Source organism: Canis lupus, chromosome 8, assembly GCF_011100685.1.
Source record: "Canis lupus familiaris isolate Mischka breed German Shepherd chromosome 8, alternate assembly UU_Cfam_GSD_1.0, whole genome shotgun sequence".
NCBI classification, from domain to species: domain Eukaryota; kingdom Metazoa; phylum Chordata; class Mammalia; order Carnivora; family Canidae; genus Canis; species Canis lupus.
The window spans coordinates 33,421,159-33,434,743 of NC_049229.1; the positions used below are offsets into that span (position 1 = coordinate 33,421,159).

The 13,585-nt window shown below is 38.9% G+C and overlaps 1 protein-coding gene across 1 annotated transcript in view; it reads right to left on the minus strand.

Moving 5' to 3' along the window:
• SLC35F4 (solute carrier family 35 member F4) overlaps nucleotides 1–13,585 on the minus strand; it is a 225,998-nt gene that overhangs the window by 56,843 nt on the left and 155,570 nt on the right. The gene's annotated exons all lie outside the window — the stretch shown is intronic.

Consider the following 13,585-nt stretch of genomic DNA (forward strand, 5'->3'; position numbering starts at 1 on the left):
CTGCCTGTGTCTCTGCCTCTCTGTGTGTGTGTGTCTCTCATGAAAAAATAAATAAGATCTTTAAAAAAATCTCTTTTTATTTTGAATTTTTTTTGTATATTTTTTTATTGGAGTTCGATTTGCCAACATATAATATAACACCAAGTGCTCATACCAAATAATTTTAAACTTACATGGAAGTTGTAAAAATTGTACAGAGACATCCTGTGAATCCTTTACCAGGCATTTTATTACATGTATTGATTTGTCTAACCACCACCACAGTCAGGATATACAACAGCTTCATCACCCCCCAGAAAAGTTCAGCAGCACAATGCCCTGGAGACACATCCAATATTGTTGTGTGCATCAAGTTTGCTACTTATTCTTGCTGAGTAGTGCTCCATGATATGAATCTACATCTATCCCAGTTGGAACACTAACTTCTTGAAGCAGATTTCCTGCTGAGCAGGGAGCCCGATGTGAGATTCACTCTCGGGACCCTGAGATCATGATCTGAGCTGAACTCAGATGCTTAACTGACTGAGCCACCCAAGTGTCCCAAGGACATTAATTTCTAAGGTAGTGAAAGAAGAAAAGAAGCCCACATATGAAAGTGAGGAAAATGAGGAAAGCAGGAGAACCAGGGTCCAGAAGTAGAGGAGGGGAGGTGTGCTTCAAGCAGGACAATCACAATCAATAAGGTAGTGAGCAACTGCCACATGCTAGGAAGGTGTTAGGCTCTGAAAATAAGATGGGAAACAACATGGTCCCTGTTCTCATGAGTTTAACTGGAAAGATAAAACCAAACAAAAAGCTTTACTAATAAAACATAAATGGGAATAAGTATGGCCAAAAGGGAATGATGTTACAAGTATGTATACCAGAGGGACTCGACCTAATCTAGAGTTCATTCATTTCTTCTTCTCTTCTTTTATTTTTTCATTCATTGTGCAAGATTTATTGAGTACCTAGTGTGTGCTAGCTCTGTGCAAGATTATGGAGATCTATTAGTAAACAATATGGACAAGGTTCCTATCCTTATACTGCTTACATTCTATGCTGTGGAAGTGATGTTTCAGCTGGAAGATCTGAATGATAAGAAGTAATAAAGTGGGTGGAGGATAGCTATTCCACACTAAAGGACACATATGCAGAGGTCCTGTGGCACAGTGCAGTACAGTTCATTGGAGAAAGAGAAATTGCCCATGTGGCTATAATGTAGGAAGTGAGAAATAAATGGGTATGAGATAAAGTAGAAAAGGCCAGCCTCATGGACTTTTTTTCCCTAAGTTTAATTTAAAGCTATTAGGTGGTCTTAAAACAGGGAAGTAAACTGGACTTATTTATAGTTGAAAAGGATCACTGGGATAATTGCAGAGTAGACAGTAATGGAGTGGAGATATTCAGATAAGCCACGGTGGCTTTGGTTAGAAAAGTGGAGTGAAGATAAGGAGCCAAAGCCAAGACAATTTTGGAGACAGACCTGACAAGATTTAGTGACAGATTATCTAATCCAAACCAGGAGAGGATGGTAGAAGGCAGAAGATGAGGGAGGGAAAGCATTAAGAATAAGCCCCTAATCTCTGGCTTTTGCAGCCAGATAGATATTATTGAACAATGAAGAAAGAACAAATACCTAAGACAGGTGGTGGAAGACCAAGTGATCCATTTTTGGTATGTTAAGTTTGAAAAGTCTATGAGACATCAAAGTGGGGATGTCATAAGGCTGTTGGGTTATAGTTTGGTGCTCAGCAGATAACACCAAACTGGACAAATAGGAGAATTGGCAGTGAGGAGAGTTTTTAAATTGCCACAAGTTTGGGAGAGGTCAGCTAACACATGGAGAGAGCCACAAGAGGAAACAGTACTGAACCCCAAGACCTCTAACACTTAGAGATGAGGTTGAAATAGAACCAGTAAAGACAAGACAGATGTTTGATAACTAAGCATCTGCAAAACTGAAATTCAGAAAGCCCTCAAGGATGATAGCTTAATATGCCACATTTGAAATGCCAAAAGAAATTATTTTCCAGGAATTACAAATGTATTCTTGGAAGCTAATGAACTGTTTTGATTTCTGAGAACAAATTTAAATAAGTTTGAGAAATTCCATCAAACAATTTATGCCAGTGTATGTAATTACGCCAACACATATGGCACTTAGAAACCACTCACTCCTTCAATGGCATGTGAAAATGTTAGCACAGCAAGGGAGAATCGAATCTTAACTCCGAGCTTCCTGGCTCTGCCAGGTGAAGTCAAGCAGCTTTTACTCCTGTTTAGGATTTCATTGTTGATTTGTTGAACTAGGTTTTGCATGGTGTTAACAGATGCTTCAAGAAAATTCTGGGAACTTCTACAGCAAACCTTTCTGATTGCTTCACAGTCACCAAATTAGACAGCCAGGACATGAGGGGAGCAGGGATGGGTATGCAGGGGTCCAGGGGAGCCAGAAGCAGTTGGGCACAGTTTAATTCCTTGCAGAAACCCATTCAAGTTTAAATGCTGGGTGAGGCCTCTTCTGGGGGGGCAGGGGTAGAGAATGGAATCAGCCCGAGAGAAACATTTTCTGTATACTGGATTTACATCCTAAACATGTAGATTTTGCTGAAACATTTTGAAAATTTATTTCTACTCTTTATGGCAGAAGCTACACTGCAAATACCATTCTCAACAGTCTCTTCCTTGTGCTGTTTATAAGGTGTTGTAGATTGCTTTCACAATTTATAAAGACTGCTCAAATATCCCATTTTATGTTACCTTTCCATCATCAGTGAGGCATTTACTATTACTTTTGCTTAAATGACAAGAAAACAAAAGCTTAAAGGGTTGCTAAATGTGATTTGTCACATGGCTGACAGTTTTCCAAATACATATTCTAATATGTATATATGTTTTATTCCATAATCATGTATTAAGTGCTTGCTAAGGATCAGGCGTTGTGCTAGAATCTAGACATATAAACACTGATTAGGTAGGTAACTGAAATTAGATTTCTGCTCACAGTCCACGGATACTTACTAGTGAGGTTACCAGACAAAATCCTGTGCAATATGTGGGGTGGACTTATATTAAAACTTATTTCTATCAGAATCACATCTAATTGAGCATATTGTATTTTATGTGCAAAATCTAGCAACCTTATGAGTTGTTAGAAACATTTTATGAACCACCTAGCCAACGGATCCCTCCTTGTTATTTTTACATTATACAAAGTGATTCGAAAGGTCTTATTTTCCAGAAAAATTCTATCTGTCAACAAAATGCAAAACACAGATTGACATTTATTGACTATAGCATAACTAGACAACAAATTATAAGGCTCTAGCTGAGAAACATTTCATCTCTTTATTATATATTACTTTTTAGTTTACAAAGCATTTTGCATACATTATCTCATTGGATTTTATGTAGATCAAGTGATATTGGTCCCAATTTATAGATGAGAAAACCAAGGTTTAGAGAAGTCATGTGACTTGCTCTGAGTGAATAGTAAGTCATGGCACCCTGAAACCAGTCAATGAATCTTTAGTTCAAGTGCTTCTTTTTCAATAGGATTCTGGATGCTGATGACAGTAACTGCTAAAGTAGAATACTATAATTGATTCATCCTCCTTCAGTCTGGATGAGGCTACAAAGGCAGAGAATAATATAAAAGTTGTCAGATATGCCCTGATCCTAAAGTCAGGGCACATCACTTAAGCCCAACTATAGAAGAGACTACTCTGAAGAGAGTTGTTGATATGCTGTGCCGTGGCCCCCTCACACCCCTCACACTGAGGTGTGGAGGGGGTGTGCTTCTCCCTCACTTTGGGTGGAGGGGCAACTTGGCACATGTCCTCCAGCGTCTGGGGTTCATAAGCTCTGCAGCTTGAGTCTCCCCAGGAGAAGTTCAAAAGTGGAATTCAGCAGCTGGAGATGTCCCTGTGAGAAAACAGAGTATAAAGAGCAGCACAGGGAACTTTCTTTCAATCACTGGGCAAAATGATATGTCCATATGCTGGGAACCAGTGAAGGAGCTGGCCTGGTAGTCTTAAAAAGGATCCTGCCCAAGGTGACTCCCAAGAGAGGTGACACCGAAATAGGAGAGCTAGGTTCTTGTCTCACGGAATTGAAGAATGAATCTTGGGGACAAGGGAGAGTGAGTAAAGTGATAGAAGTTTATTAATCAAAGATACAGAAAAAGCTCTCAGGAGTTAGAGGGGTTCTGATAGGGTTGCCACTGAGGGCTTTTAGGGTTGGTCTTTTGTAGAAAGCTAACCAGGGAACTTAAATCTTTTTGACTTCTCTACTGGTGGCACATTTATTAAGGAGTAGTGATAACATCTTTAATGGTTTACTTCTTTTTAGGGTCTGGTTATTTTCTGTTGACCACAGGAGACTGCATAAATAAGAATTCTCCCTCTGACACCTAGGGCAGGGTGGTCTGGAGTGTTCTCTTATCTCTGGCTTCCTTACATTTCTGCATTTTGGGGATTTCTGTGAGCCTGATCACATAGCCCCCTATCTATCTCTTCCTACCTAGCTCTGTCTGTCCCTTACTCAACATGACCCCAACAGAATCAAGGTTGGGAACCCCAGGATCTGAGAGATGGGAACATCACAATCAGTCAGTTTGTATGGGAGAGGCAATTTCTTAGAACTCTTTGAATTGTTTAATGTACATTAACTCTTCTCTTTAAAATATTTTATTTATTTATACAGAAAGAGCATGTGCATGAGAAGGGGGAGGGGCAGAGGGAGAGTGAAAGAGAGAATCTCAAGCAGACTCCATGCCCAGTACAGAACCCCACCTCACTTTTTTTTTTAATCCAAAATCAAGCCTGTATTTATTTTCATTGATTGACACACGAACTGAATGTTTGAAACAACTAGAGTCTACAGGGGAAACACGGCTTGAGAATATAGAACGGAGCAGATGGCTGCAGAGGCTGAACCCATGAGGCTCCAAAGTATGGTGGACACAGATATGGACAGCAGGGAACAGTAAAGGACACCGATATTCATGTGGTTATGAAAGCAAAATCAAAATAAAAAGGAGATCATGTCAAGGCCTCCACAGGTGGAGGAGCACGCCAAGAACCTCACAACCCCGAGGTCATGATGTGAGCTGAAACCAAGAGTTGGACACTTGGTGAACTGAGCCACCCAATTAACTTTAATTTTCATCACAGTCCTATGAACTAAGTACTATTATTATCCCACTTGACAGAGAAGGAAACTCAAGCACATATGTAGGTGAATTAACCGGCCCAAGTTCATACAGGTGATGAAGCTGGAATATAAACTACGATAGGCTCATAAGCTCTACTGATTCTATTTGGGCCCTTCTTTTATTTAATCCTCAAACAACCTTATTGTTGTCCTGTGGTTATATTCAGCTGTGTCAACAGAATATGAGGGAAAGCTCTCAGAAACTAATGATGTCATAGAGAAAAAAAATTAACTTTTCCTTTTCTTGATTTTGTACACCACACGCTAAGGAAGGAGATGTGATAAATATGTTTACTTTAAATTGTGGAACACTCAGGCAATGATCCCCATTCACTACTCTCAAAGACTCTGGAGATCATTGGACAAATAACAGAAATGATGAAAGACAAAACAATGCAAAATGCACGGTAGAAATATTGAACCTCATGTGCAGTCTCTAGCTATAAGCTTCTGATATTCAGTCATAGATAGTAGATAGGTGGTATGAAGTGAAGAGACAAGAAATATAAAAATTCTGACCTTAACTGGTAGAATAAAAATTTTAATTTATAAAAAAGCCTGCAGTCTTATGCATATTACATGGAAACACATGCAAATGTGTGAATATACAAAATGAGATCTCCCAGAGGAAGCTTCCAGCCAGGACTACTGTACTAAAAGCGGGCTCAATCTTCCAAGCTAATTGATGGAGGTGCTAAAAGTCACCTCTAAAAGGAATTATCACCATTAGACTCTACCATTTTACATATTCTAAATTACTGTTTTAATAGAATTTAATACGAACATTATTACAAACATTTCCTGAGGAGACTAGTGCATGAAACCAGCTGGTTTGGTGCTTTACAGTCAAATGGGACTAAAGCAAGAGCCAGCCTTTTCTGTTATGAGAAAGGCCACTGCAAAGAAAGGCTGGAGGGAACACACATTACTCTTGTCTGCCCATACCACTTTTTCATGATAAGCACCTCTAATATTCCTGTGAGGAACTACCCCCATTCCTCTCTAGGTCCATAGCGTTGAGGTGAAGCTGGACATCACATCCCATACTCCTTAGTCAAGGATGGACACATAACCCTGTGCTGGTCAGTCTATTTCATAACTTAGTGACACAAGACTCAAAAGTAGTGAGGCCAGCTCCAGGACTCTTGCCAGAACCTTATGGAAGGGCGCTCTTTAATTGTTAATATCACTTATATTGGTAAAATGTGAGCCTAGAGTTATTGGAGTCATCTTTGCCTCAAAAGAAAATGGAGACAGGGCCATTGCTTTGGCACTCATATCAGGCCTCACTTGAATTCAATACAACCCTTGGGCTTTTCAGTTTCAGAAGACAATAAATTGTTTTGTTTTGTTTTTATTATTGTTTTCTGAACTCAATTTGAGTTAGGGATCTTTCACTTGTAAATGAAGGAAGGAGTCAGGTCCATCTCCATGGCCCTAAAGCAAGAGAACTTAACAGTTGACCTAATGGGCCATTGCCAGCACTTAGAAAACAATTTGAAAAACAACTTCTTTAGCAGCATTTCAGCTTAAGTCAATTATACAGCATTTGACTTGATGGGAGATAATGAGAGATGCCCCGCAAATGACCATATTGCCTTTTCTTGCCTAAAATGTATCCTGCCTCATTAATGACAGAAACTATCCCACTTCTCATTTTTCTCTTGTGAAACCATTTTCTCATTCTCTTTTTCCTATGTGTACAAATTAAAAAGAAGATTCAATGAGAAACCTCCACTTCCCCACTCCCATGTTAATACAGTATCTTCTGCTTGAGATTGGCTTGGATCTATGAAGTTTCATTTCCTTACTATGCTCAGTTTACTATTCACCAAAACATAAGTCAAATAAGGACATATTTATTTGTTTCATCAGTGTTGGATAAAATTTTGAAATATGATCTCATATTGAGGATCTCATAATTCTACATTAAAATAATTCTAGGAACATTATTGCCTTCTTGGTGAGAGGTCTGGTAATTTATTAGGAGATGTGGCAGAGGACAAGATATTGATTCCAACTTATTGTATAAATGACAATGGTCTAAATCTACTAGTCTACTAGATCTACTCATCTCGAATCTACAAGTACATATGATTACTACTATTTCTACCAGTAAACCTCCTGCTTTAGAAAAACTTGGCCTCCCAGATGTTCTAGAATAATGAAGAAAAGACATAGGCTAATCTATCCAGAAGAATTTTAAGAGAGCCTTTTCCGCTCATGGTGCCCATCAACATTGTGAACGTGTATCATCTTAAATCCAGCTTGAAAAAGCAGACTTTTCCTCAAAGCTGAGAAAGTTCAGCCCTTTCTTCTATATTAAACATATTCTCTCTTCTCCATTCAATACAACCCTTTCCTTTGACTATAACAGCATACATCTCATAATAAATTATTGAGTCCCTAATCCAAAAATGTAGGCACAAGAAGGGAAGGAAAATTAAAGTTTTTCTCTAAGGGTCTCCTCTGGTTTCTTTATCTTCCGAGATGCACTATAAATGTCGATAGTGGATCCATGTGTTTCCAACATCTTGAATTCGTGGTGTTCCCAACACCTTGGCAACTCAAATTCCACAAATGCCACTGAATAAATAGAGGAAAAATAAATAATTCATCCCTAATCACAAAGAGTATCAAGCACAAAAGAAATACAAAGGATTCCCAGATCTTAAAAAGGTGGGGTAAAGGGTAGAAAGCTTCAAGACAAAAGAGAACACATGAACACAAAGGGCTTGGAACAACTGCTGACTTTAGCATATTCTGCCTCTAAAATTGCAACTCAGGGTGCCCTCTTGTTTTATATGGATACTAGTCCCTCACATACAACAATTTCCAGTAGAATCTGCATTTGACATGGGCCAAGTATTATTTCAGAGTGTTAAAATGATATTTGATCTGCTCCTTATTCAAGGAAGCATTATCCCTATTTTATGGATAAAAAATTGAAGTTACATAAAATGATCAAGGTTATAAGGCAAGTAGAATCACACAGACCCCTGATACATTATTTTGGATAAGATATTTCCCATAAATTTATTCACATAGATGATCTCTGTCAAAATATTACCTAGAAAAGATAAATATTTTTGTGTTTGGTCTATAAAAAGAACCACTTGAGACTCAAAAGGAATCAGATAAAGGTTTACAAATGATATTAACATAAAAATAGATCTCATAGATTTGACTAAGGCCACACAGTTTATATACTGTGGAATTTATGAAATAAGAGAAAATAGAAGTTTACATGAGCCATGAATTAATTGGTTAATGGAGCTTTCCAGTCTTTTTAAAAATTAATTTTTTTTGCTCAAGGCATTATTATCATAAAAATGAAAATCAATGCAGTGTTATAAAGAAACAGATGTCTTATGAACAAATCCTAACTAGGCTTAGAGAGAAAGCAGAGGTAATTAGTTATACAATCTAAGCTTTTTCTGTTCAATGTCAGAAGCACCTGTTGCATCTTAATTATTTACTCAGAGGAAAGATGATCATGAACATGCTAAGTTTAAAAATAGAGATAGTTTTAAAAATCAGGTGGTGATAAACAATATTGTCTCTCAGTTTCAGTGAATATTTTATCAAAGTCAACAGAAATGGCCCTGGAATAAGATGCTAGGGACCTGAACCTGAACCAGGGACCTGAGCCAGGTGAGCCTAATCTCCCTGGGCTTCAGTTTCCTCATCTTTTGGATAAGTGTACTGTACTGGATGGCCACAGACAGCAAAAATAAGAATAACCGAAAACATCCTCCAAAATAACATAGGAGGAAATGTAGACACATTTTCTAGCTGAAGATCTGTAATTAGCTAGTTGTAGTGTGACCTATTTCAAGAAAATTCAATACTTAAGCCTCAAAACTCACAAAATGAATGAACTAGGAATTATGAAAAAATACATAGCCCACTGTTTTTTATTTTTTTAAAGATTTATTTATTTATTTTAGAGGGAGAGAGTAGGGGGAAGGGGCAAAGGGAGAGGGAGACAAGGAGATTCCCTGCCAGCAGGGAGTCTGGCATGTGGGCTTGATCCCAGGACCCTGAAACTATAATATGAGCCAAAATTAAGAGTTGGAGGCTTAACCCACTGAGCCACCCAGGTCCCCTGTCCACTGTTCCTTTAAATGTCAACATTCTGTGGTACAATAAAAAAAACAAAAGATTTGATTTATAAAAAAGAAAAGATCACCTACAAAATTTTAATACTATAGCTATCACATAGAGCAAGATACTACATATTAATATATAACAATTTATGAACTCTGGATTTTTTTTATGAAGGACATGGACATCTTTATGAAGACAGGCAATTATCATCTGTCTAGATTAACTGAGGAACACCGCAGTCTTAAAGGTGGTGGGAATAAGTAATGCATAGGTTTATGAGCCCTGTTTTACTAAAAGTCATTGTCTGGAAATTATTATAGATTATTTTGTTTGAACATGACAGTGAGGATTACATAATCAATTCTAATCTATAAACACAAATAATCACTGTGTTAACACAAGTACAGTCTCTATTGCTGGAATGTCTGCATATCTAGGATGCTTGACCTCAGAGTGTCATTAGAGTTTAATTGCCTTATTTCATTTTATTAGTTTACTCACACTTGACCACTAGTAAGTGAAATAGCAATGCAGTCACCTTCCACAGTGAAATGAGGAGGTGATTTCTAACCTTATCTAGATGAACTCCTAATTAACCTTGGTTGCATATCTTTCCATGCTCAATGACCACTATTGCTGATAAAGGTATCTGCATTAGTGACTGGGTGCCAAGGAAAAAGACATCTCCTCCTTTGAAGATGATTTCTTATAAACAACCAATTAACTCTTGCTTAGCTGATAATTTCATTTTTCCAGAAGATTACAGGTGTTTGGAATATTAAAGATCATCCTAGTAATGATGATTACCATATTTCATAAGATGTAGATTTTTCAAGCCTAACACCCTTGAAATCTGATTTATCTTAGAGCTAATGACATCTTACAATCACTGTTAGCCAGTGGCAGCTGTGGTGTAGTTGACCTTGTCTTTGAATGTGTGAACTTCATTTTAATTCCTAGTGGCATTACAGAATAACCCCAACCTCTTTATGTTTCAATCAATAAACCATTTAAGGACTATCAGAGGAGGAAAAGGAAAAACCTCCCAATGGTATGTTCGTCAAACTTTTTTAAAAATGTCAACATCATATCTTGCACTTATGGGTGTCAACAACTTGGAAGAAAATGTTGGAGGCAGTAATGGAGTGAAGACATGATATATCCCCATCAGCCTTAATGGCACAGCATGGAAAATATGGACTTCAAAGACAGCAGAGATGTCTGATTTGGACAATTGAAGCATTTAACTTTTCATATTTTCAAAAGAAAGACAGATTCTAATGTTTTGTGTCTAAATTAGCCCAAAAGAACCCTTAGTGAATGTAAATAAAAATTCAAAACAATAAGAAAACCATGTGTTATGTTTTCATTGCCATTATTTTCCAAGAACTATATCAAATATTAGAGTATCTTAAAATTTTAAATTCCATGATAGACAGTGGATTTCAGCATGGCTGCCACATGCGCTGAATGAGTGGTGGCTCATCTGAGAGGGACTTTGAGACCACATCTGGGCTCAGTAAAGAGGAGGGTGACCAGAGATGTCGCAATGGCAGCTGGTGCCCCTGCCATTTTTCTTCCAGTTCAGCCCCTCCTCAAACCAGTAGTTCTCCTCCTTTTCTTAATTTTTTAACTTAGAAATATAAATATGGATGATTTATGCACCTTTCTTTACTATTTTTAAAGATTTTATTTATTCATGAGAGACACAGAGAGAGAAAGAGAGAGAGAGAGAGAGAGAGGCAGAGACACAGGCCGAGGGAGAAGCAGGCTCCCTGCGGGGAGCCCAATGTGGGACTTGATCCTGGGTCTCCAGGATCACACCCTGGGCTGAAGGCAGGTGCTAAACCACTGAGCCACTCAAGAATCCCTGCACCTTCCTTTAAAAGGCAGGGGTAAATTGAGCTTTCAAAAAGTGTGTACGAGCTGTTTTTTAAGCTGAAAAATAAAATCAAGCTTTATTCAAGCTTTTCAGCAGTGCCCTGCATTATCTGACCTCTGCATCTCATCTCCCTCACACTGTCAGATAAAATACAGATAGGATATGCTTCTACTAAAAATAATATACTGGTTAGCTGAAATTCAAACTTAATTTAGGTGTCCCATTATTCTATTTGTGAAGCCTGGCAGCTCTGCCCATCACTCACTGCCCTCGTCTCTCCACCTCCATCACCCTACCCTGCCTGTCTCTGCCCCAATCCCCAGGCTCCTCAGGTTTCCACACATGCTGCCCCTTCGAGGTCTGCCTAGCTTCTCCTCATCCTTCTGCTCCCAGCTGAAGGGTCACTCCTCAGAGACTACTTGCTGATTCCTTAATCAAAATTAGTTCCTCTGTTGAAATTTCTCGTCAACACCTTTTCTTTTTCTTCATAGCGCTTATCACAATTTGTAATTACTCACTTATCTCTGTGGTAATATGATTAGTGTCTGTATTAGTTCCCTCTTGCTACAATAACAAATTACCAAACCTCAGTGGCTTAAAAAACACAAATTTATTATCGTGAAGTTCTGATGGTTAAAAGTCTACAACAGGCTGGTAGGGCTGCTTTCCTTCTGGAGGCTCTAGGGAAGAATCATGTCCTTGCCTTTCCTAGCTTCTAGAAGATGCTTGCGTTCTCTGGCTCATGGCCCCATATCACTCCCGTTTCCATCTTCACATTTCCTCCTCTGTCTCTGACCCTCCTGCTTCTCTCTTATAAGGAACATTGTGGTTAGATTGTGCCCACCCAGATAAATCTAAGATACTCTTTCTGCTTCAAGATCTTTAATTTAGGTATATCTGCAATTCAGGGATTAGAATGTGGCCATCTTTGAGGGGTCATTATCCTGCCTCCCATAGCATCTCACAGACTATGAAAATGGACCATGTCTACTTCTTCCCACTGTATCTCTGGGGGCTGGCAGGCATATAATGGGCACTAGATAAATGGTGGTGAAATAAATGAATATATCTTTTACGTTTCCCTACTTTGAAGCAAATGGCAGAATCCTTACACAGTTGACCAAATAGAACTGACTAATCTGAATACTTAATTTAGAGGTATGCTATTTCAAAAGGGAGGCATATAGGTAAGATCCTGCTTGTATTGTGGCAGCTTCAGATGTCTACCCATTTTATTTTATTTTATTTTTTATTTTTTTTACCCATCACAGGATTTAAACTCATGATCCTGAAATCAAGACCTGAGCTGAGATCAAGAGTCAGATGCTTAACTGACTGAGCCACCCAGGCACCCTCACACCCAATGATTCTATACCCACCTTTATCTCTCTTTCCCTCCCAGAAGCACTGGATGCATTTGACTTTTCTTTCTGTCTTTAAACACGTATCCCTCAGCTTCCAGAACCCAATAGTCTCCTAGATTTACTCCTTCTTCTCCAACAGTTCCTTCTTAGTTTGCTTTCCTGGTATGACTTCTCCACCTGACCATTCATGTTGGAGCACCTGAGGCCTTGGTGCAGGCTGTCTTCTCGTCTCTGACCATGTTCAGTCCCTTAGGTGATCTCATCCAGGCCTGTGATTCTAACTTACCTACCTGTGGATGGCTCTAAAATCACATATCCTGCTCCCTATTGGTACTCTTACCTGAATGTCTAATATTATCCCAACTTAGAATGTCCCAGAACAGAACAAGAGTGTTCCCTGTTCCTATTGCTCCCAAATACAATTCTCCCTTCAGAGTCCACATCACAACAAAGAGCATCACCATCCAACCACTTAACGTTCTTCTCCCAACATCTAATTCATTAGCAGACTCTGTTGATTCTGCCCAAAATGTACCTCATATACATCCACTTCCCTCCAATTCTGTGCCCATCATCCTAACCCATCCATCCAGCATCTCTAGCCTCATCCTAGTAATCTACCAACAATCTCTCTACTTCCAGCCCTTACTTCCTCCTATACTATGCTCTCCACACAGTGGCCAGAGTTTGGTCTTTTAAAAATGTCAGTCAGGGGATCCCTGGGTGGCGCAGCGGTTTGGCGCCTGCCTTTGGCCCAGGGCACGATCCTGGAGACTGGGGATCGAATCCCACATCAGGCTCCCGGTGCATGGAGCCTGCTTCTCCCTCTGCCTGTGTCTCTGCCTCTCTCTCTCTCTCTCTCTCTCTCTCTCTCTCTGTGACTATCATAAATAAATAAAAAATTTAAAAAAAAATAAAAAATAAATAAATAAATAAATAAAAATGTCAGTCAGACCATGCCACTCCTTGCTTAAATGCTTCTAACTGCTTCCCTGCACTTAAATGCAGACTTGGTTTTTTGGCTTTCAGAGCC